We start from the raw sequence: 19,766 nt of genomic DNA, 5'->3' as shown, positions 1-19,766 counted from the left end.
GCAGAAACTGACCAACTGCTCTTAAAATTCGTGTGGAAATGCACAGGATCCAGAATAGAAAAAAAAAAAATTCTGAGAAAGAAGAACAAAGTTGGAAGACTGAAACTTTCCCAATTTCAAAACTTATTCCAAAGCAAAGGTAATCAAGACAGTGTGGTACTGCCATAAGGATAGAGATATACATCAATAGGAAAGAATGGGAAGTTCAGAAATAAACTCTCACAATTTTTCTCTTTTTTTTTGAGATGAAGTCTCACTCTCTCACCCAGGCTGGAGTGTAGTGGCCTGATGTCAGCTCAATGCACCCTCTGCCTCCTGGGTTCAAGTGATTCTCCTGCCTCAGCCTCCCAAGTAGCTGGGATTACAGGTGTGTGCCACTGTGCCTGGCTAATTTTTGTATTTGTAGTAGAGACAGCTTTTTGCCATCTTGGCCAGGCTGGTCTCGACCTCCTGACCTCGGGTGATCCACCCGCCTCGGCGTCCCAAAGTGTTGGGATTACAGGCATGAGCAACTGCACCCGGCCAATTTTTTAAAAAACAAAATTAAATATATATGTTTAAAAGTAGGCAAAGGAAGCCAGGCATGGTGGCTTACACCTGTAATCCCAGCACTTTGGGAGGCTGAGGCGGGTGAATCGCCTGAGGCCAGAAGTTCGAGACCAGCCTGGCCAACATGGTGAAACCCCATCTCTACTAAAGATATAAAATTAACCACGTGTGGTGGTGCGTGCCTGTTGTCCCAGCTGCTTGGGAGCCTGAAGCACGAGAATTGCTTGAACCCAGGAGGCAGAGGTTGCAGTGAGCCGAGACTGCGCCAGTGCACTCCAGCCTGGGTGACAGAGCAAGACTCTGTCTCAAAAAAAAAAAGAAAAAAAAAAAAGTAAGCAAAGGACTTTGAATAGACATTTTGCCAAAGAAGATATGTAAACACATGAAATGCAAATCAAAACCACAGTGAAATACTACTTCACATCTATCGGGTTGGCTGTAATATAAAAAATGGAGGCTGGGTGTGATGGCTCATGCCTGTAATCCCAGCACTTTGTGAGGCTGATGCAGGAGGACTGCTTGAGCCCAGGAGTTCAAGACCAGCCTAGGCAACATAGCAAAATGCTTGTCTCTACAAAAGATTAAAAAATTAGCTGAGTGTGGTGGCACATGCCTGTGGTCTCAGCTACATGGGACGCTAAGGCAGGAGGATTGCTTGAGCCCAGGAGGTCGAGGCTGCCATAAACCCTGTTAGTGTCACTACACTCCAGCCTGGGTGACAGAGCAAGACTTCGTCTCAAAAACAAACATTCTAGGCACGGTGGCTCATGCCTGTGATCCCAGCACTTTGGGAGGCCAAGGCAGGTGGGTCACCTGAGGTCAGGAGTTCGAGACCAGCCTGGCCAACATGGTGAAACACTATCTCTACTAAAAATACAAAAATTAGCCAGGCGTGGTGGCATGCGCCTGTAGTCCCAGCTACTCAGGAGGCTGAGACAGGAGAATCGCTTGAACCCGGGAGGCAGAGGCTGCAGTGACCCAAGATCACGCTACTGCACTCCAGCCTGGGGAACAAAAGCGAAACTCCTTCTCAAAAATAAATAAATAAATAAATAAACAACAAAAAACAAAACAAATAAAAAACCCCCCAGCTACTCAGGAGGCTGAGGCAGGAGAAGCGTTTAAACACAGGAGGCTGGCTGGGCGTGGTGGCTCACGCCTTACTCCCAGCACTTTGGGAGGCTGAGGGGGGTGGATCATCTGAGGTCGGGAGTTTGAGACCAGCCTGACCAACATGGAGAAACCCCGTCTCTACTAAAAATACAAAATTAGCCGGGCGTGGTGGTGCATGTGTGTAATCCCAGCTACTTGGGAGGCTGAGGCAGGAGAATCGCTTGAACGTGGGAGGCAGAGGTTGTGGTGAGCTGAGATCATGCCACTGCACTTCAGTCTGGACAACAAGAGTGAAACTCCGTCTAAAAACAAACAAACAAAAAAACAGAAAACAAACAAAAAACCCAGGAAGCGGAGGTTGCAGTGAGACAAGATGGCACCATTGCACTTCAGCCTGGGTGACAGAGTGAGACTCCATTTCAAAGACAAACAAAAAAACAAATAGACGGATAGATAGATGGACAATAAGAAGTATTGGTGATGGATGTGGAGAAATTGGAACCTTCATACTTTGCTGTTGGGAATATAAAATGACACAATCGCTTTGAAAAAGTTTTTACAGTTCTTTAAAAAGTTACTATACGGAGTTACCGTATGACCCATTAATTCCACTCTGTCATGTGGAATTACTCCAAGAACAAACTTGTACCTGAATGTTCACAGCAGCATTACACATAAGATCCAAAAAGTAGAAACCACCCAAATGTCAACAAATGAATAAACAAAATGCAGTACATCTCTACAATGGACTATTAGTCAATCGTAAAAAAAGAATAAAGTAGGAAGGAAATTCTGACACATCCTACACATGGATGACATGATAGCAATGTTCTTGAGGACATTATGCTAAGTGAAATAAGGCAGTCACAAAAAGACAAATACTGCATAATTCCACTTATAGGAAATACCTAGAGTAGTCAAATTCATAGAGATAGAAAGTAGAATGGCAGGTGCCAGAGGCTGGAAGGAAAGAAAAATGGGGAGTTGTTATTTCACGGGTCTAGAGTTTCAGTTTTGCAAGATGAAAAGAGTTCTGGAGATCTGTTGTACAACAATGTGCACAGTTTACTGTATGTCACACATAAAAATGGTTAAATGGTAAATTTTATGTTCTGTTTTTTTAACCACAATTTAAAATTAATTTTTTTTAAAAGCACGGTCTTGAGTAAAAAACCTTAATAAAAATTCATTTTTATCATGCTATTAAAGTATAACAGACATGGAAAGAATTTTCAAATTTGATAAAGAAACTTGCTGGCTGTGTTTACCTTTATTTTTTACTCTTCTTAGAGTAGTGAAAACAGACCACTTGGTTTAATTTTGATTATTTTTACTTCCTGGTTGCTGCCTGATTATGCAATTCTTTTGGTTACAAATAGAGAGGGGAAAGTTTATGTGCCAGTCTATTATATTTATGTCATTACATGAAAGAAGACTGATAAATGTTTCTATTTATATCAAGTTTTAATAAAAACTTAAGGCCGGGCGCGGTGGCTCAAGCCTGTAATCCCAGCACTTTGGGAGGCCGAGACGGGCGGATCACGAGGTCAGGAGATCGAGACCATCCTGGCTAACACCGTGAAACCCCGTCTCTACTAAAAATACAAAAAACTAGCCAGGCGAGGTGGCGGGCGCCTGTAGTCCCAGCTACTCCGGAGGCTGAGGCAGGAGAATGGCGTAAACCCGGGAGGCGGAGCTTGCAGTGAGCTGAGATCCGGCCACTGTACTCCAGCCCGGGCTACAGAGCAAGACTCCGTCTCAAAAAAAAAAAAAAACAAAAAAACTTAAATCTTCCCTAAGGTCTATGAGCTGATGCTATTTTATATTCTAAATTCATTCTTATTTTAACTGATTTTATAATACACTAGCTTCCTCTTTCAACAAACCTAAAGGTTATAGAATCTATCTTGAGTAATACAGAATATGTTGCATAGCTTTTGAAAATTTCATCACAACTTCAAAATGTAACTACTGCTTGTCTTTGACAATTTGATAGAAGATATGCTAAAAAGGACAGATATTCATTACAATCACATGCAAAAGGCCAGCTCCCAGAATAGCTACTATTCCATACGTGCATCATGTGATTTCCCAAGTTAGCATCTCCGCCTTTAAACAATAATCACACAGATGCATTTTTAAGTGTCTTAAAGTCACAATAGCATCCATTTGCTATGAACTTTATCCTAAGCCTTGTGGGGGCTCTATTATTAAAATTATGTACCTAGAACTACTGAGAAAGCAGTTGTGACTAAGATGTCAAAGTCCCCAGGACATACTATCTCAACATTTTTCATTATAATCAGGATCCCTTAAATTGTTCTCTGGTAAATTTTGTGACAATATCACTGGCTGCTTCTTTCTGTATAAGAGGACACAAGTGTGTTTCCATGTAAGGTATACCAGAGACACTGGGGATGGTTATTTGTAATTATAAAGTGATATTACATTTACTTTATTCTCTGTTTAGCCAAAAAAATTGAATGCTTGGGCAGTTGCTATATACTAGGACCTGCTTGACCGGGGCCTGAATGGGAACCATATTGAGCTTTGTGAAAAGAATGAGGAGACAGTCTCCTTGGAGAGGGTTCCCACTCTCATCTACCATTTTCATACATTACTTGATTTGATCCTTTCAATAATTCTTGGATGTTGTAGGGAAAGAAATTGAGGTTCAGAGCAATGAAGTGATTTGCTCAAGGCATACTCTTTCTCTTTCATTCATTCTTCATTTAACTAATATATATTCATCAACCCTGCCTATCTGCCTAAGGAGGCGCAGGGAATACAACTGTCAACAGAAACCAATCCTGCATTCCATGCTCTTACAGTCCAAAAGGAGAAACAGATACGAAAGCATCCAGGGTGTGTGTCTTTGAATGGCTGACCCTACATGCTAATCATTTACCATCCCCCAGGGTTCACTACACCTTTATGTTCTTGTCCTGGCTCACTGACCTCATCTCCTGTTTACATATTATGTATGTGTAATTATAATATATATATACACACAACCATAAACCTATATGTGTATGTAAACACACACACACATATTTAAGGAAATGTGTATGCTCCTTTTTAAAGGTATAGATTTTAAAGGTAAAGATTCCTCTATCTTCCCTGCCATTAAGGGATCATTGAGCTGCATCTCTGCCACTAACAGACCTATTGGCTCCGAGGAAATCTCATCCAGTTTGAGACTTGGTAGTGACAGGACAGTGTCAAGGAAAGAATGTTAATGATTTTTCCACTAGCTGATCCCAAAAGCTTGGCAGAGGGGAGCTCAGTCCACTGAATATTTATATAGCACCTTGATTAAAAGAGCTCAAAGTAGTACTCTAAGTAGCTAAATTATAACTTCATTTGATAAATTACATATTTTTTAAAAAGCTCCTTTACCAACCTTCATTTCTTGTTAAAAATAATCACAAGAAGATCTTCATAAAAAGAAGCCTAAAGAAAAATTGTAAATGGTAATAATCTCTGGGTGATCTTAATTATCTCCTGTATCATTCAAAATTTCTACAATAATTATATGGACTTCTTTTTCAAATACAGAAAAATGTTACATAAGAAATTAAATCTGGGCCATAAAAAAACTCAACCACACTCATAATTTTTAAAATATAAATAAAAATGATTCTTTAGATCTATCATATTGGCAAGACTATTATAAAGCTAGTATACCTAGTATAGGCAAGGGGACAGCAAACTCAGCATGCTCATATCCAGCTGATGGGTGTACAAATTGGCACCAGCTTTTTGGAGGGCAATTTGGCAATATCTATTACAATTTTAAATGCACATACTTCTGAACCCAACAATTCTAATACTTTTCTTAGATATATACTTGTATAAGGGTGCAAAGATATATGTGGAAGGACATTCAATAAGGAACTTAATTGTGCTAGATCCATACAGAAGAATATTTGCAACTATTAAGATAACTCTATACTTATAATTAGAATTTACAGTTTAATTCAAAAAACAAGTTGTAGAACAGTGAATATAACACTTTCTTTCTTTTTTTTTTTTTTTTTGAGACACAGTCTCGCTCTGTTGCCTAGACTCGAGGGCAGTAGTGCAATCTTGGCTCACTGCAACCTCCGCCTCCTGGGTTCAAGAGATTCTCCTGCCTCAGCCTCCTGAGCAAAGTAGCTGGGATTACAGGCACACACCACCACACCCAGGTAATTTTTGTATTTTTAGTAGAGATGGGGTTTCGTCATGTTGGCCAGGCTGGTCTCAAACTCTTGACCTTAAGTGATCTGCCCGCCTCGGCCTCCCAAAGTGCTGAGATTACAGACTATGAGCCACCGTGCCCGGCCCTGTTATAAAATTTTAAAAGAATGTAAATGCATTTATGCGCTTGTGCATAAAATTACAGCATCTGGAAGAGTATTTCAAAACCGAATTGTGGAAATACCTCTGAGGAGTGAGAAGACTGGGGCAGGACAGGGCTTTTTATTTTTATTTTTTAATTTTTATTTTATTTATTTGTTTATTTTAAGACAGAGTCTCGCTGTGTTGCCCAGGCTGGACTGAAGTGGCGCGATCTCCACTCACTGCAAGCTCCGCCTCCCAGGTTCACGCCATTCTCCTGCCTCAGCCTCCCGAGTGGCTGGGACTATAGGCGCCCGCCACCGTGCCCGGCTAATTTTTTTCTATTTTTAGTAGAGATGGGGTTTCACAGTGTTTGCCAGGATAGTCTCAATCTCCTGACCTCGTGATCCGCCCACCTCGGCCTCCCAAAGTGCTGGGATTACAGGCGTGAGCCACCTTGCCTGGCCGGCTTTTTATTTTTTTTAATCTAATATTCTTTGATATTATTTGAATTTTGTTACATTAAGCATGCAATTTAATTTTTAACAGTTTTATTGGGACATAATTCATACATCATACAATTCACCAATTTAAAGAAGACTTTTGTGCATTTATACATTCAGTGGTTTTTAGTATATTCAGAGTTATGCAATCATACCTACCGCATATATTTTTTAAAACGAAAATATATTTTTGAAAGATGCTTCAAAAGTGAACTTACTACTGCCAAGAAAATTTGTGTGAAAGAGAATCAGAAAAAATTTGAAGAGTATAACACTCATAAACAGGGAGGAAAAATATATATGAACAAAAAAAGATGGAGAAGGTCAGAGACAGAAAACAAAGATTTTTTTTTTCTTTTTTTAGAGTCAGGGTCTCACGCTGTTGTCCAGACTGGAGGGCAGTGATGCAATCATAGCTCACTGCAGCCTTGAACAACTCCCCGGCTCAAGAGATCCTCCTGCTTCACCCTCCTGGGTAGCTGGGACTACAGGCCACCATGCCCGGCTAAAGAAAGATTTTTAAATGAGTTTTAACTAAAAGCATGTTAGATCTGTATCCTTAAATAAACACATCTGGATTTTGTAACTAAAAGATCACGGTAAGATATTTGGGCACAATAAGAAAAAGAAATCTTTGATTTGATGGGACTGCAAATACAGTATTTGGATAAACCAGATTCCATATAAATGTGCAGACAGCTGGATATGAATTCCATCTATGGAAGATGCATAAAAGAGTTTAGAGAACCATGCTATTCTGTAATTTCCAGAAATCTCTCCTGTCTTAGGAATGCTGACAAAGAGGTTCTTACTCTCAAGCAATGAATACTCACTGAACATCAATAATGCTGATTTGGTTAAGTGTATCTGAAAATATAAGGAGAGATGGATAGAGAGAAAAAGATTCCTGAAACATACGACAAACTTAATAACCACAAACCATGCAGGAATATTCTGACCTTTTGGCTCAAAATTTGTCAATGAGAAAACTTACTCTTGAAAACACACAGTGTTTTATGAAAACATTCAGCAAAACTCAAATTAAACTATTACTTAAAATAAAATTACCTTTTCTCTAAGACATTTTCCTCATTAAAATCATCCTTGAGCACTACAGATCTTAGGAACATTCTGTAGATCATCTTATTTTGTTTTTTCAAGCCTTTAAAAAGCACAGTTCCAAAATTGTGTAGCTGGAGGCATCTCTGACACCAGGAAAAGCAAACTTTACTTTTCCTGTGTATTCTGTAAAATCAATTAGCTTGATTAGTATATGACCTTATTTACTTAATTAGGGCAGTGTGGTGACTTTAGCAATTGCTGTAGTTCAACTTCACTACAATAATGGAAATGTACACAGGATAGCCACTCCCATGCAAAACCTGTTTTTATAAAGGAGTAAATGTTAGATTAAAAATAAAAGTCACTAGTTTTTGAGTTAGGAGACTGCAAAGTAATCCTGGTGCAATAATGTGTAACAAAAATTTAAGATCAGTATGTCATCTGATGAGACGGCTCATCTTTAAAAGTATCTTAAGTGGTAACAGGGTAATAGTTTATTTTTTATTTACTTTGTGGTAATAGTTTAAAAATTTCTCGACTATCTTTTCAAAATCACTCACCTTGTGGCTAACACATGATTAATACTTGATTCCAAATCAATCAAGAAGGAATCCTTGAGAACAAGCTGTCCTTTAATAAAGTGTTATAATATGGTGTATCTATTTCCACATGTGCATGTTTGCATGTGCCTATGTGTAATGCAGAATTTTTTTTTTTTTTTTTGAGACGGAGTCTCGGTCTGTATCCCCCAGGCTGGAGTGCAGTGGTGCAATCTCTGCTCACTGCAAGCTCCGCCTCCCAGGTTCACACTATTCTCCTGCCTCAGCCTCCCAAGCACCTGGGACTACAGGTGTCTGCCACCACGCCCGGCTAATTTTTTGTATTTTTATTTTTAGTAGAGATAGGGTTTCACCGTGTTAGCCAAGATGGTCTCGATCTCCTGACCTCGTGATCTGCCCACCTTGGCTTCCTAAAGTTGCTGGGATTACAGGTATGAGCCACCGCACCTGGCCTGTAACGCAGCATTTTATTGGGAATTAATGTATTGCACATGCTGGAAACTGTAACTAACAATGTATTAATCTCTATAAATGCTCTAATTGCCTATAACATATTAGGAAATCATATGAAAATAGAAAATGTGGCTATCCCTGGTAATACGCCATGTAGGACAATTATCAGACTAAAATTCTTATTTAATTGCTTAAAAGTAAAACCACCTTATCAGAAAGGTTACCTACATCTTATCCTGTGACCATGACAACAAATTAAAAATGGAACTGCTGAAACCTCCAAAATATGCAAAATGGTAACTGAAAGGATGTCACTTTAATGATAGTTAAAACATCCATCTCCATGGGCTAAATGTAGACACAATTGGAAGCTAACCTTGGCATTCAGGCTTGAGGTTAGACCAGCAGGACTTCTATTGTCATCTGGACAGGTGGCAATAGCCTTAGAAGGGGATGTCAGGGCCTCCAAAGTCTTCTTTTAGATCTTACATCAAGCTACAATGAACCCTGGCTTCAAATGAAAATATGAATGCCAGAAAGCAAAGGCGAAGAGTTAACTGCGGGTTGTTTTTTTATTTCTTAGATGCTAAAATATTTTAAAAAGCAAGGATAGCTCAATTTAGATTACAAAAAGGCACTCTGATGAAAAGCAACTGTGTTCCTAAATGTATGTCGAAGTAGATGGTTAGAAAGCTAATATAGAGTTTGTGGGCTAAATATATCATTTCTTTTAGAAGCAGAACATATTGCTGGGAGAAAAAGTCCTCTATCACAGGACTTATGGCATATAGTAACTAAAATGTTTTTCCATTCGTTGAATTTTCAATGTTGGGGAATATTATTATTCAGTAGACCTAGAGAGAAGTCCTAAATTGGAAAAGCAGCTGAGTCCAAGGTCATCTCTTTGTTTCCAAATATATCTTGAAACAAATGCAAGAAGGGCACTTTGCTGAGTGTTATCTGGACATATATAGTTTCAATCAAATTCTTCAAGAAGTGTCAGAATAAAAGTTGAACATTTGTTTGACACTGCCAAGTCACTAGCAAGTGGGTCTCTTCAAGGGCTGAGGCTCTCCTTGCCGACTTGGCAATTATTCTGTAAAAAGTTCTTTTTCCTCCCCTTAAGAAAAAAAAAAAAAATCAAGCACAGTGAAAAACCAGCTTTGAATTCTTCTCACATTTTTTAAAATATAGGAAATCACATAAACTTATAAAAATGTCTCCCAATAAAAATATAACTCTAAATATTCTGTTTCTCAGCTTAATTCCTTGGAATTACCAAATCTTTTTCACAAATCTGAAAATGTTAAATGTAACAAAGAAGTGATGGCATAGATGATATAGAGTTGTAAAATGAATCAAAGAATAAAATAAGGCCGGGTGTGGTGGCTCACGCCTGTAATCCCAGCACTTCGGGAGGCCAAGGTGGAAGGATCACTTGAGGCCAAGAGTTTAAGACCAACCTGGTCAACATGGTGAGACCTCATCTCTCTCTAAAAAACAAAAAACAAAACAACAAAAACAAAAACACAAAAGAATAAAATGCCAAATCTTTGAATTAGTGTAAAAAATAACCCCCAAAATACAATGAAACAAATTAACTGGCTTACCACCTGTATTGCTCTTCTCTGTCACAAAAAATAAACCAAACTTAGTCCATGATGGCAGTCTTCTGTGGGAGATGATAATTTGTCATTCCCTACAATGCAGTGAATCTCATTTCATCAACGGTCCAAAACGATATTAAGAAGAACTCCTATTGTTATTACCAACAGACCATGGCTGATTATCGCACCAACTAGAAACCTTCAGCTTCTATCTCTCATTCCCTTTCCAGCTTCATCTTCTCTGTTTCCTCCAGCCGGGTCTGGCTCATACCTCAGGGCATTCCCTTTTGGGCCTTCCTCTTCTCCAAGGAGCTCTTGTTCCCTCTCGGAGCCAATTTCTACTCAAGCTTCCATAAGAGTTTTAACTTGAATGTTTTCTCCTCTAGCCTGACCAGATTGCTCCAGCCTGTATTTTCTCCCGCTTTGAGTTCTGTGGGGATTATTAACTCTACTATCTATGTGGTTTTTATCCCATTCCAGGAAGCTGAACTAAAAATTTTAGAGACCCTAACTCCCAAAAAATTATAGTTCTCCTCCCCACTACATGCAATGAGAAGAAACAAAAACTAAACCGTAAAACGAATATAAGGACGTCTAACAGAGTTCTGCTTTCTTTCTTTTTTCTTTCTCTTTTTTTCCTTTCTCTCTTCTCTCTCTTTCTTTCTTTCTTTTTTTTGAGACAGAGTCTCACTCCATCACCCAAGCTGGAGTGTAGTGGTGCGATCTTGGGTCACTGCAACCTCTGCCTTCTGGGTTCAAGCGATTCTCATGCCTCAGCCTCCCGAGTAGCTAGAATTACAAGCGCGCGTCACTAATCTGGGTAATTTTTGTATTTTTAGTAGAGACAGGGGTTTTGCCATGTTGGCTAGTTTGGTCTCAACCCCCTGACCTCAAGTGATCTGCCCAGCCTCGGCCTCCCAAAGTGCTGAGATTGCAGGCGTGAGCCACTGTGCCCGGCTGAGTTTTGCTTTTTCTAATGGAAACTTCTTTGATTTTTGAAATATCAAATACTTTCAGAAAATCTGTAGTGCATGTTTGCCTACTGGCTAATCCAGTACTGCTTTGTTGGTTACATCACTTATCTTGATAACCGGATTTTAAGCTGCTTAGAAGTGACAGCCATGCTTTTCTTGCTCAATATACTTGCTATAGAGCTGGATAAGGGAGAGGTGGGTGATGAATACTTGCTGGTTTCACTCCTGCTGTTCTGCCATTCTCTCCCATTCCCCTGTCCACATCTTACCCATCCTTCCAGGCCCAGATCAATTCCTACATCTTTGATAAAGCCTCCTTGACTCTACTCTTCCTTGACCTTCTGGTCTTCCCTGTAGCTCCAATTTGATTGAATTTTTTTTTTTTTTTTTTTTTTTGAGACGGAGTCTCGCTCTGTCGCCCAGGCTGGAGTGCAGTGGCCGGATCTCAGCTCACTGCAAGCTCCGCCTCCCGGGTTCACACCATTCTCCTGCCTCAGCCTCCCGAGTAGCTGGGACTACAGGCGCCCACCACCTCGCCCGGCTAGTTTTTTGTATTTTTTTAGTAGAGACGGGGTTTCACAGTGTTAGCCAGGATGGTCTCGATCTCCCGACCTCGTGATCCGCCCGTCTCGGCCTCCCAAAGTGCTGGGATTACAGGCTTGAGCCACCGCGCCCGGCCAATTTCTATTGCTCTACAAAATTATTTGGTTATTACTTCTTGATGTGTCTACTGTTGTTTAATGCATTGCTAGTCCTGTTAACAACAGGGGCCATATCTTATATTTTTACTGCACCTTTTCATTCAGTCTAGCTGAGTGTCCAGCACATTATAGAACCCAAGAGCTTGATACATAATAGGAATTCTTTCCCCATCCCCCATGCACCTGTGTAACTTACTGAGCCATACTAGACTTCTTGTCCTTTCCTTAACATGCCGTATCGTTAAATGCCTTTATGTCTTCACTTTTCCCATGCCTATCAAAATCTTAATTCATCCTTATAAATAAGCTCAAGTCCCATCTCCTCTGTTAATCTTTTCACAATCCTCCATCAGTATTAATTGCTGCTTCCTCTGAGCTCCCTGTTCTTTGTACACACAGCACTTATTTTGCTGCATAATATTTGAGTCTTCTAAACTGTGAGGTCTTTGAGAGCAAAAACTAGGTCATGTTCAATTTCTATTTTAGCACTTAGCACAGTGTCAGGCACACAAGATAACAAATACTTGCATAAAAATAAGTGAAAGGACTTTTAATTTCATTCTCCTATTAATCAAGTGTTATCTTGCTAATTTCCTTGGTTAAGAAAGAAATTGCCTGTTGGTATTTTCACAGAAAAAGACAAGAAATATCTATATAAAATATCTATAAAACTGTTCAGCAGATTCTGGATTTAACCAAATTTGATAAATTTTGTGGTTTTGCTTTATTATCTTATTGTATTTCAATCTTCTTTTTAAATTTTTTTAATTTTTATTTTTTGAGACAATCTCGCTCTGTTGCCCAGACTGGAGTGCAGTGACACGATCTTGATTCACTGCAACCTCTGCCTCCTGGGTTCAAGTGGTTCTCCTGCCTCAGCCTCCCAAGTAGCTGGGACTACAGGTGTGCACCACCACACTCGGCTAATTTTTTGTATTTTTATTAGAGATAGGGTTTTACCATGTTGGCCAGGCTGGTCTCCAACTCCCGGGCTCAAGCAATCCTCTTGCCGTAGCCTCCCGAAGTTCTAGGATAAGGTGTGAGCACCGCACCCAGCTGTATTTCTTTCTTTTTCTTTTCTTTTTTTTTTCCTCCAGATGGAGTCTAGCTCTGTCACCTAGGCTGGAGCGCAGTGGTGTGACCTTGACTCACTGCAACCTCTGCCTCCTGGGTTCAAGATTCTCCTGCCTCAGCCTCCCAAGTAGCTAGGATTATAGGCACCTGCCACCACGCCCAGCTAATTTGTGTATTTTTAGTAGAGACGGTGTTTTGCTGTGTTGGCCAGGCTGGTCTTGAACTTCTGACCTCATGATCCGCCCACCTTGGCCTCCCAAAGTGCTGGGATTACAAGCATGAGCCACCGTGCCCGGCCACCCAGCTGTATTTCAATCTTTAAGTTTCATTGCAGCATTGTTCATAAAGTGAAAAACTGGAGTTGATCTAAATGTCCAGCAATTGGAGACATGCATGATTTTAACACACTCACAGAGAGATTTAAATAACCCTATAAAGTTTCAGTTTACTCTGTATTTAAAACTACTACTCATTTCTTTCATTCATTTACAGGACATTTATTTTCAGTATAATTCCCTCATCTGGTTGGTTGAGGTTACTTTTAACCATTTAGTGAAGTCTGTTCTTTAGGTATAGTAAGCAAATACATTTTTTAAAAAAAGGTACTATAATTTTATAATAAGCACTAAAAATTATTTCATACCATAACTAACAAATAGACGTCAATCTGTTTGTTTATATACAATAGATATATATATGGGTCACACTACAATATAAGCACTTAAGAGCACAGGTTTTGGATTGTGGCTCTGCCACAGTCATTAGTTGTATAATATTGTGAAAGTCTCTCTGTGCTTCAGTTTCCTTATCTATAAAATGGGGATAATTGCAGCTGTCTCATAAGGTTATTGTGAGAGTTATGTTAGTTCTACATGTAAAGCACTCAGGACAGTGCTTGGTACAAGTACATGGAGTGCTCAGTACCAGGTTAGTTGCTTGAATCACTCATATGATCATGGTCATCATTACAGCTTCAGAGAATAAAATTTGTTAAATCTTGATTTGCATAACTGATGCTCATAAAAAGTCCTTTGTAAGTCTGCTTCAGTTTCAGAACCAATAACTTAATTAGGCTGTGCTCTAACAATGAAACAGGCTCCCTCATGAGGAGTGAGCCGCATTTCGGGTACACTGCCATGGCTGGAAAGTGATTCGCTACACGCGCTACAGAACTGATATCCACACTGGAGAGAGGTTGGAAGAGATCCCTCAAAGCTCCCGATCTAATAAATGATTATATGAATCATTCTGAGGTTCCTTTCAAGCTCTAAAATTCTATGACTGTTTACCAGGATATCACGTGCAGCATTAAGAAGCCAAGCCAGGAACCTGCTGTTACACTCTGAACTGAGGTGGAAACACATACTTTCACTGAAAAACAAAAATCTTTAATTTCTTCCTGTGCTCAGAATAGTGAATTTCCATAGCAGTAAACCGAGTTTGGTGACTCAAGCCTCTCAGCAGTTCTAGAAAGGAAATTGTGAAAATATCGATGTTTGCCAAGAAAGTACTTCCAGTTTGCCAAAAGAGGGAGCATAGGAGCAGAAAGCATATGTTTGTCCAAGTCTCTTAAAAATACTTATTTGGGATCTGCGTTTTTATTTTTTGATCTCTTTTGCAAGGATGGGGTGGGGCTAAATAATATTTACAGTCAACTTTCTCTTTTTAAGATTATCTTAAGACAGAAGGGTCAAAGATAAAAAATACATAGATAACTTTTAATGATCCCTCTCCATCCCCTGAGACAAAACGCTCATCCCAGGCCTGGCTGCCATACACCAAGCAGCTCTAATTAAACTGCTCTCATTAAAAGGAAGAGGAAGAGGAGCTAAGCCAGTATAAGTGGAGGAATAATTTACATATTTAATAAAGACACATCTTATGTCTCTCCTGGCTGCCATGAATTGTCTAAAAAAGATCTGTTGCATATGTAATCTACTCCTCACCGCACTATAACAATGACGTTACTGATATAACCAAGTTTAAAGAAGGTTAATCATCAGGATGCTATCTTACCCGCTCCCTAGGGCTAAAGACTCCTTCATGCCAGGCAAGATGAATGATGTAAGCACCTAGAATCCTTTGTAGAAACAAGTCATTTACTCACACTCATTAGTCACTAATACAGGGTAGAATGCCTGTGTAAGACAAGGCTTCTATAAGACACACACCTGCATACAAAGTCATTTTTCTTTTTCTTTTCTTTTTTTTTGGGAGGGGGGATGGAGTTTCGCTCTTGTTGCCCAGGCTGGAGTGCAATGGCGCGATCTCAGCTCGCTGCAACCTCCACCTCCCAGGTTCAAGCGATTCTCCTGCCTCAGTCTCCTGAGTAGCTGGGATTACAGGCATGCACCACCACACCTGTCTAATTTTGTATTTTTAGTAGAGATGGGGTTTCTCCATGTTGGTCAGGCTGGTCACGAACTTTTGACTTCAGATGATCTGCCCACCTTGGCCTTCCAAAGTGCTGGGATTACAAGTGTGAGCCACTGTGCCCAGCCACAAAGTCATTTTTCAATACAAACTTTGACTTTGTCTTTATAAAGACAGCTTTGGCAAGTTACTGATTTATCATATTTTCGTATTCAATTCAGAAAAATTCTGCAAATTTGTATATTTTTAGTTTCAGCAATATATTTAGCCTTTTATTTTACTCAAATTACTAAAAAGTGCTCTGTATTGTGTTACCTTAAAAAGTTAAGAAACATACTTGGGGCCGGGCGCTCATGCCTGTAATCCCAGCACTTTGGGAGGCCGAGGCAGGTGAATCACTTGAGGTCCGGAGTTCAAGACCAGCCTGACCAATATGGTGAAACCCCATCTCTATTAAAAATACAAAAAGTTAGCTGGCCATCGTGGTGCATGCCTGTAATCCCAGCTACTTGGGAGGCTGAGGTAGGAGAATCGCTTGAACCCAGGAGGTGGAGGTTGCAGTGAGCCAAGATCCTGCCATTGCCCTCCAGCCTGGGCAAAAAGAGCAAAACTCCGTCTCAAAAAAAAAAAAAAAAAAAAAAGAAACAGACTTGGAAAGTGCATAGACCTTAAAAATTTATAAATGTTAATTAGGCAAAATAACATATTTACATTTATCTGATAGTTTAAATGAAATTTCTTTTATCATTATCTCCTGAATTAGAGCAAAATAAGGGCAAGTATTAATCTAAAGAAAAAGGTAGGTGTTCTGCAATTTCTGGTTTGATTTTCATATGGATTTGAACAGTGTTCTAAGACCCTTCTGGTACATTCCCCAGACCTAGAAAATACATGGCTTTGGAATTCAGTTGTTAATAGATGTATAACAGAGAGCACATTATCATATTATAAGATTCTTCTTAAAGGACACCATTTAAAGTTGGATTGTTTCCTGAACTAATACAGAAAGCAAGATAAGCAGTGGCCTTTTGAAATTTACAATTATACAGTCAGTCCCATGCAACAGCTGGCAACTAGAAGAAGGAAATCTGTGAACACAGAGGCAGATTTCACAGGCTGCATTCTTCTCCTTTATTTGGGCCATCACATGAAAGACAAATTAGTTTCTGAAATGATTAAGTACGCTGATCAATTAGCTAGCCAGAGTATCAATCCTGAAGGAAAAATGTAATAAGCTCTTCAGTAAGTGCCAGCTGTCAAAGACTGTCAGGGTTAGTTAAAGCTTTTTAATGTTCCAATCAAATCTTGAAATGAGTGGAAAGGCACTGCACTAAACCCATTAAGCTGCATTACTAAATGTCCAATGTTACATACAATCTATAAATAACTTTGTACTTTTAGAGGTTTTTTTTCAATTTGCTTTTCTTGAAGTAACAATGATGTTCTGCTTCAGTGAGTAAAGTAATTTGGAGCTGCCTTTGCGTTTAATCCACACATTCTTTCTGTATGGAATAAAGGCGGCAAGTAATAATCAAATCAGTAGAATTCTAAGGATTCTGTGGAGTATCTGTCATTAACCATTTTAAAAATCAAGAAGAGTACCAAAGACAGTGAAGAAAATCAAGAGGAATACCAAAGACAGTGAAGGGCTAAATAATAATTAATCACTAGGCTTAATAATTTTATGAACTGACTTTCCTCTGGAGGAATAAAATGCTGTTTCTATAAAGAGCATCTAGTCTTTTTCAAATACTTGCAAAGGAATTCATATTCTGTTTAAAGTAGCATCACTTACTATTGGCTTAAAAACAACATGCCAGTAGCCAACACCACACAAATATATCTATGTCGCTATCCAAAAAATGATGATTGAATTAAGGATTTGTTTCTACACACTAAGACACAGCTTTCCTCTTTTGGGGACTGCTGGTCTGCTAGTTGATCTAAAGGCACAAATGACAATGATGGCAGCTGATACTTGCACAAATAAGAGGATAAAACAAGCAGAGGACCAATTCAAATCACTTATGAACACTGAAATGCTTCTGTTTTCCTTATAAAAATTTAAAAGATATTTCTCTCCATACTTTCCTGGTAAGTCCAGTTCTTCCTTATTCTGATGGACCCCATCTCTTCTTGCTACAGCTCCTAGCATTACCAATTATCTCTAGCTAGTGAGGCTCTTTGATTACCAATAAAAAACCTTTCAAACAAAAATTAAAAGTAGGACACACATGGGAACAAAGAGATCCATATTTTTTACAGGGTAGAAACAATTTTATTCTTTTTTTTTTTTTTTTTTTTTTTTTGAGATGGAGTCTCACTTTGTCGCCCAGGCTGGAGTGCGGTGGCGCGATCTCGGCTCACTGCAAGCTCCGCCTCCCGGGTTCACACCATTCTCCTGCCTCAGCCTCCCAGTAGCTGGGACTACAGGCGCCCACCACCACGCCCGGCTAATTTTTTGTATTTTTAGTAGAGACGGGGTTTCACCATGTTCGCCAGGATGGTCTCGATCTCCTGACCTCGTGATCCGCCCTCCTCGGCCTCCCAAAGTGCTGGGATTACAGGCGTAAGCCACCGCGCCCGGCCAACAATTTTATTCTTTAAAAAATGTTTTTGGTGGTGATGCATGCCTGTAATCCCAGCTACTTGGGAGGCTGAGGCAGGAGAATGGTTTGAACCTGGGAGGTGGAGGTTGCAGTGAGTCGAGATGCGCCACTGCATTCCAGCTTGGGCAACAAAGGTAAAACTCCATCTCAAAAAAAAAAAAAAAAAGGTTTTGGGCCAGGCATGGTAGCTTATGCCTATAATCCTAGCACTTTGGGAGGCCAAGGTGGGAGGATCACTTGAAGCCACAAGTTCAAGTCTAGCCTGGACAACAAAAGGAGACCCCATCTAATATGGTTTAGATGTTTGTCCCCTCCAAATCTCATGTTGAAATGTAATCTCCAGTGTTGGAGGTGAGGCCTGGTGGGAGGTGCCTAGATCATGGAGGTGGATCCTTGTGAATAACTTAGTGCCATCCCCATGGTGATTAGTGATTTCTAGCTCTGAATTTACACAAGATCTGGTTCTTTAAAAGTTGAGTGACACCTGCCCCTGACCTCTTGCTCCTGCTCTTTCCATATGATGTGCTGGCTCCCCTTTCACCAGGAAGCTTTTGCCATGGCTAGAAGCTTCCTGAGGCCCTGGCCAAGAGGAGATGCCATCACCATGCTTCCTGTACAGCCTGCAGAACCATGAGCCAATTAAACCGCTTTTCTTTATAAATTAGCCAGCCGCAGGTATTTCTATATACTGACACAAAAACAGCTTACATAGCATCTCTTAAAAAAAAAAAAAAAAAAAAAATTAGCCAGGCATGGTGGCATGTGCCTATAGTCCCAGCTACTCAGGAGGCTGAAGCAGGAAGATCACTTGACCCCAGAAGTTTGAGGCTGCATAGAGCTATGATCATACCACTGCATACCACTGCCTTCCAGCCGGGGCAACAGAGCAAGATCCTGTCTCTAAAAAAAAAAAAAAAATTTAAAGACAACTGAAAAGAACTAGCCTAAGATGGACATGCTAACAATTTGAAATTTGAGTTTTCAAATCTAAAGCCAAGATATTTTGAAAAACTACTAAAATTGAAATTAAGTAAAACATGGCACATGAATTTGGTATCTTTCTAAGGGAAACCTAAGAAATCTTCAAGTACCTTGTCCAAATGAAGCAGAGATTGGAAGCACTTTGAACTCTTGAATTTCACTTTGAGTCTTGTGCTACATTTAATATGTGATATCTATATTCTATGACAATTTTTTTATATTTAAAATATCAGGCTGGGTGTGGTGGCTCATGCCTGTAACTGTAATCCCAGCACTTTAGGAGGCCAAGGCGGGTGGATCACTTGAGCTTAGGGGTTCGAGACCAGTCTGGCCAACACGGTGAAACCCCGTCTCTACTAAAAGTACAAAAAACTAGCCAGGTGTGGTGGTGCATGCCTGTAATCCCAGCTACTCGCGAGGCTGAGGCAAGAGAATTGCTTGAATCTGGGAGGCAGAGGTTGCAGTGAGCTGAGATTGTGCCACTGTACTCCACCCTGGGCAACAGAGCAAGAGACTATCTCAAAGAAAAAATAAAATAAAATAAAATAACAGTTCCCATAACTATCAGATTATTATTATTATGATTTTTTTTTTTTAGACAGGGTCTTGCTCTCTATTGCTCAGGCTGGAGTACAGTGGCATGATCTCGGCTCACTGCAAACTCCACATCCCAGGTTCAAGTGATCCTCTAGCCTCAGCCTCCCAAGTAGCTGGGACCACAGGTGTGCCACTACACCCGGCTAATTTTTGTCTTTTTTGTAGAGATGGGGTTTTTTCATGTTGCCCAGGCTGGTCTCGAACCCCTGACCTCAAATGATCTGCTTGCCTCAGCCTCCCAAAGTACTGGAATTACAGGCATGAGCCACCGTGCCCACCCTGGTTAT

General features: G+C 40.0%; 2 long non-coding RNA genes across 2 annotated transcripts; both read left to right on the top strand.

The window, feature by feature from the left end:
- The first annotated feature begins 8,256 nt into the window (after nucleotides 1-8,256).
- LOC144333055 (uncharacterized) lies at nucleotides 8,257-10,106 on the top strand. Its single transcript, XR_013401384.1, has 2 exons — nucleotides 8,257-8,541; nucleotides 9,989-10,106. It is a non-coding gene; the product is annotated as an uncharacterized LOC144333055 (long non-coding RNA).
- A 720-nt stretch (nucleotides 10,107-10,826) lies between these two features.
- Nucleotides 10,827-15,940, top strand: LOC144333054 (uncharacterized). Its single transcript, XR_013401383.1, has 3 exons — nucleotides 10,827-11,008; nucleotides 13,102-15,251; nucleotides 15,809-15,940. It is a non-coding gene; the product is annotated as an uncharacterized LOC144333054 (long non-coding RNA).
- The last annotated feature ends 3,826 nt before the right edge of the window (nucleotides 15,941-19,766 follow it).

Source organism: Macaca mulatta, chromosome 11 (genome assembly GCF_049350105.2).
Source record: "Macaca mulatta isolate MMU2019108-1 chromosome 11, T2T-MMU8v2.0, whole genome shotgun sequence".
Classification (NCBI taxonomy): domain Eukaryota; kingdom Metazoa; phylum Chordata; class Mammalia; order Primates; family Cercopithecidae; genus Macaca; species Macaca mulatta.
The sequence above is the reverse complement of the archived record's forward strand: the minus strand, read 5'-3'. Positions and strand labels throughout refer to the sequence as shown.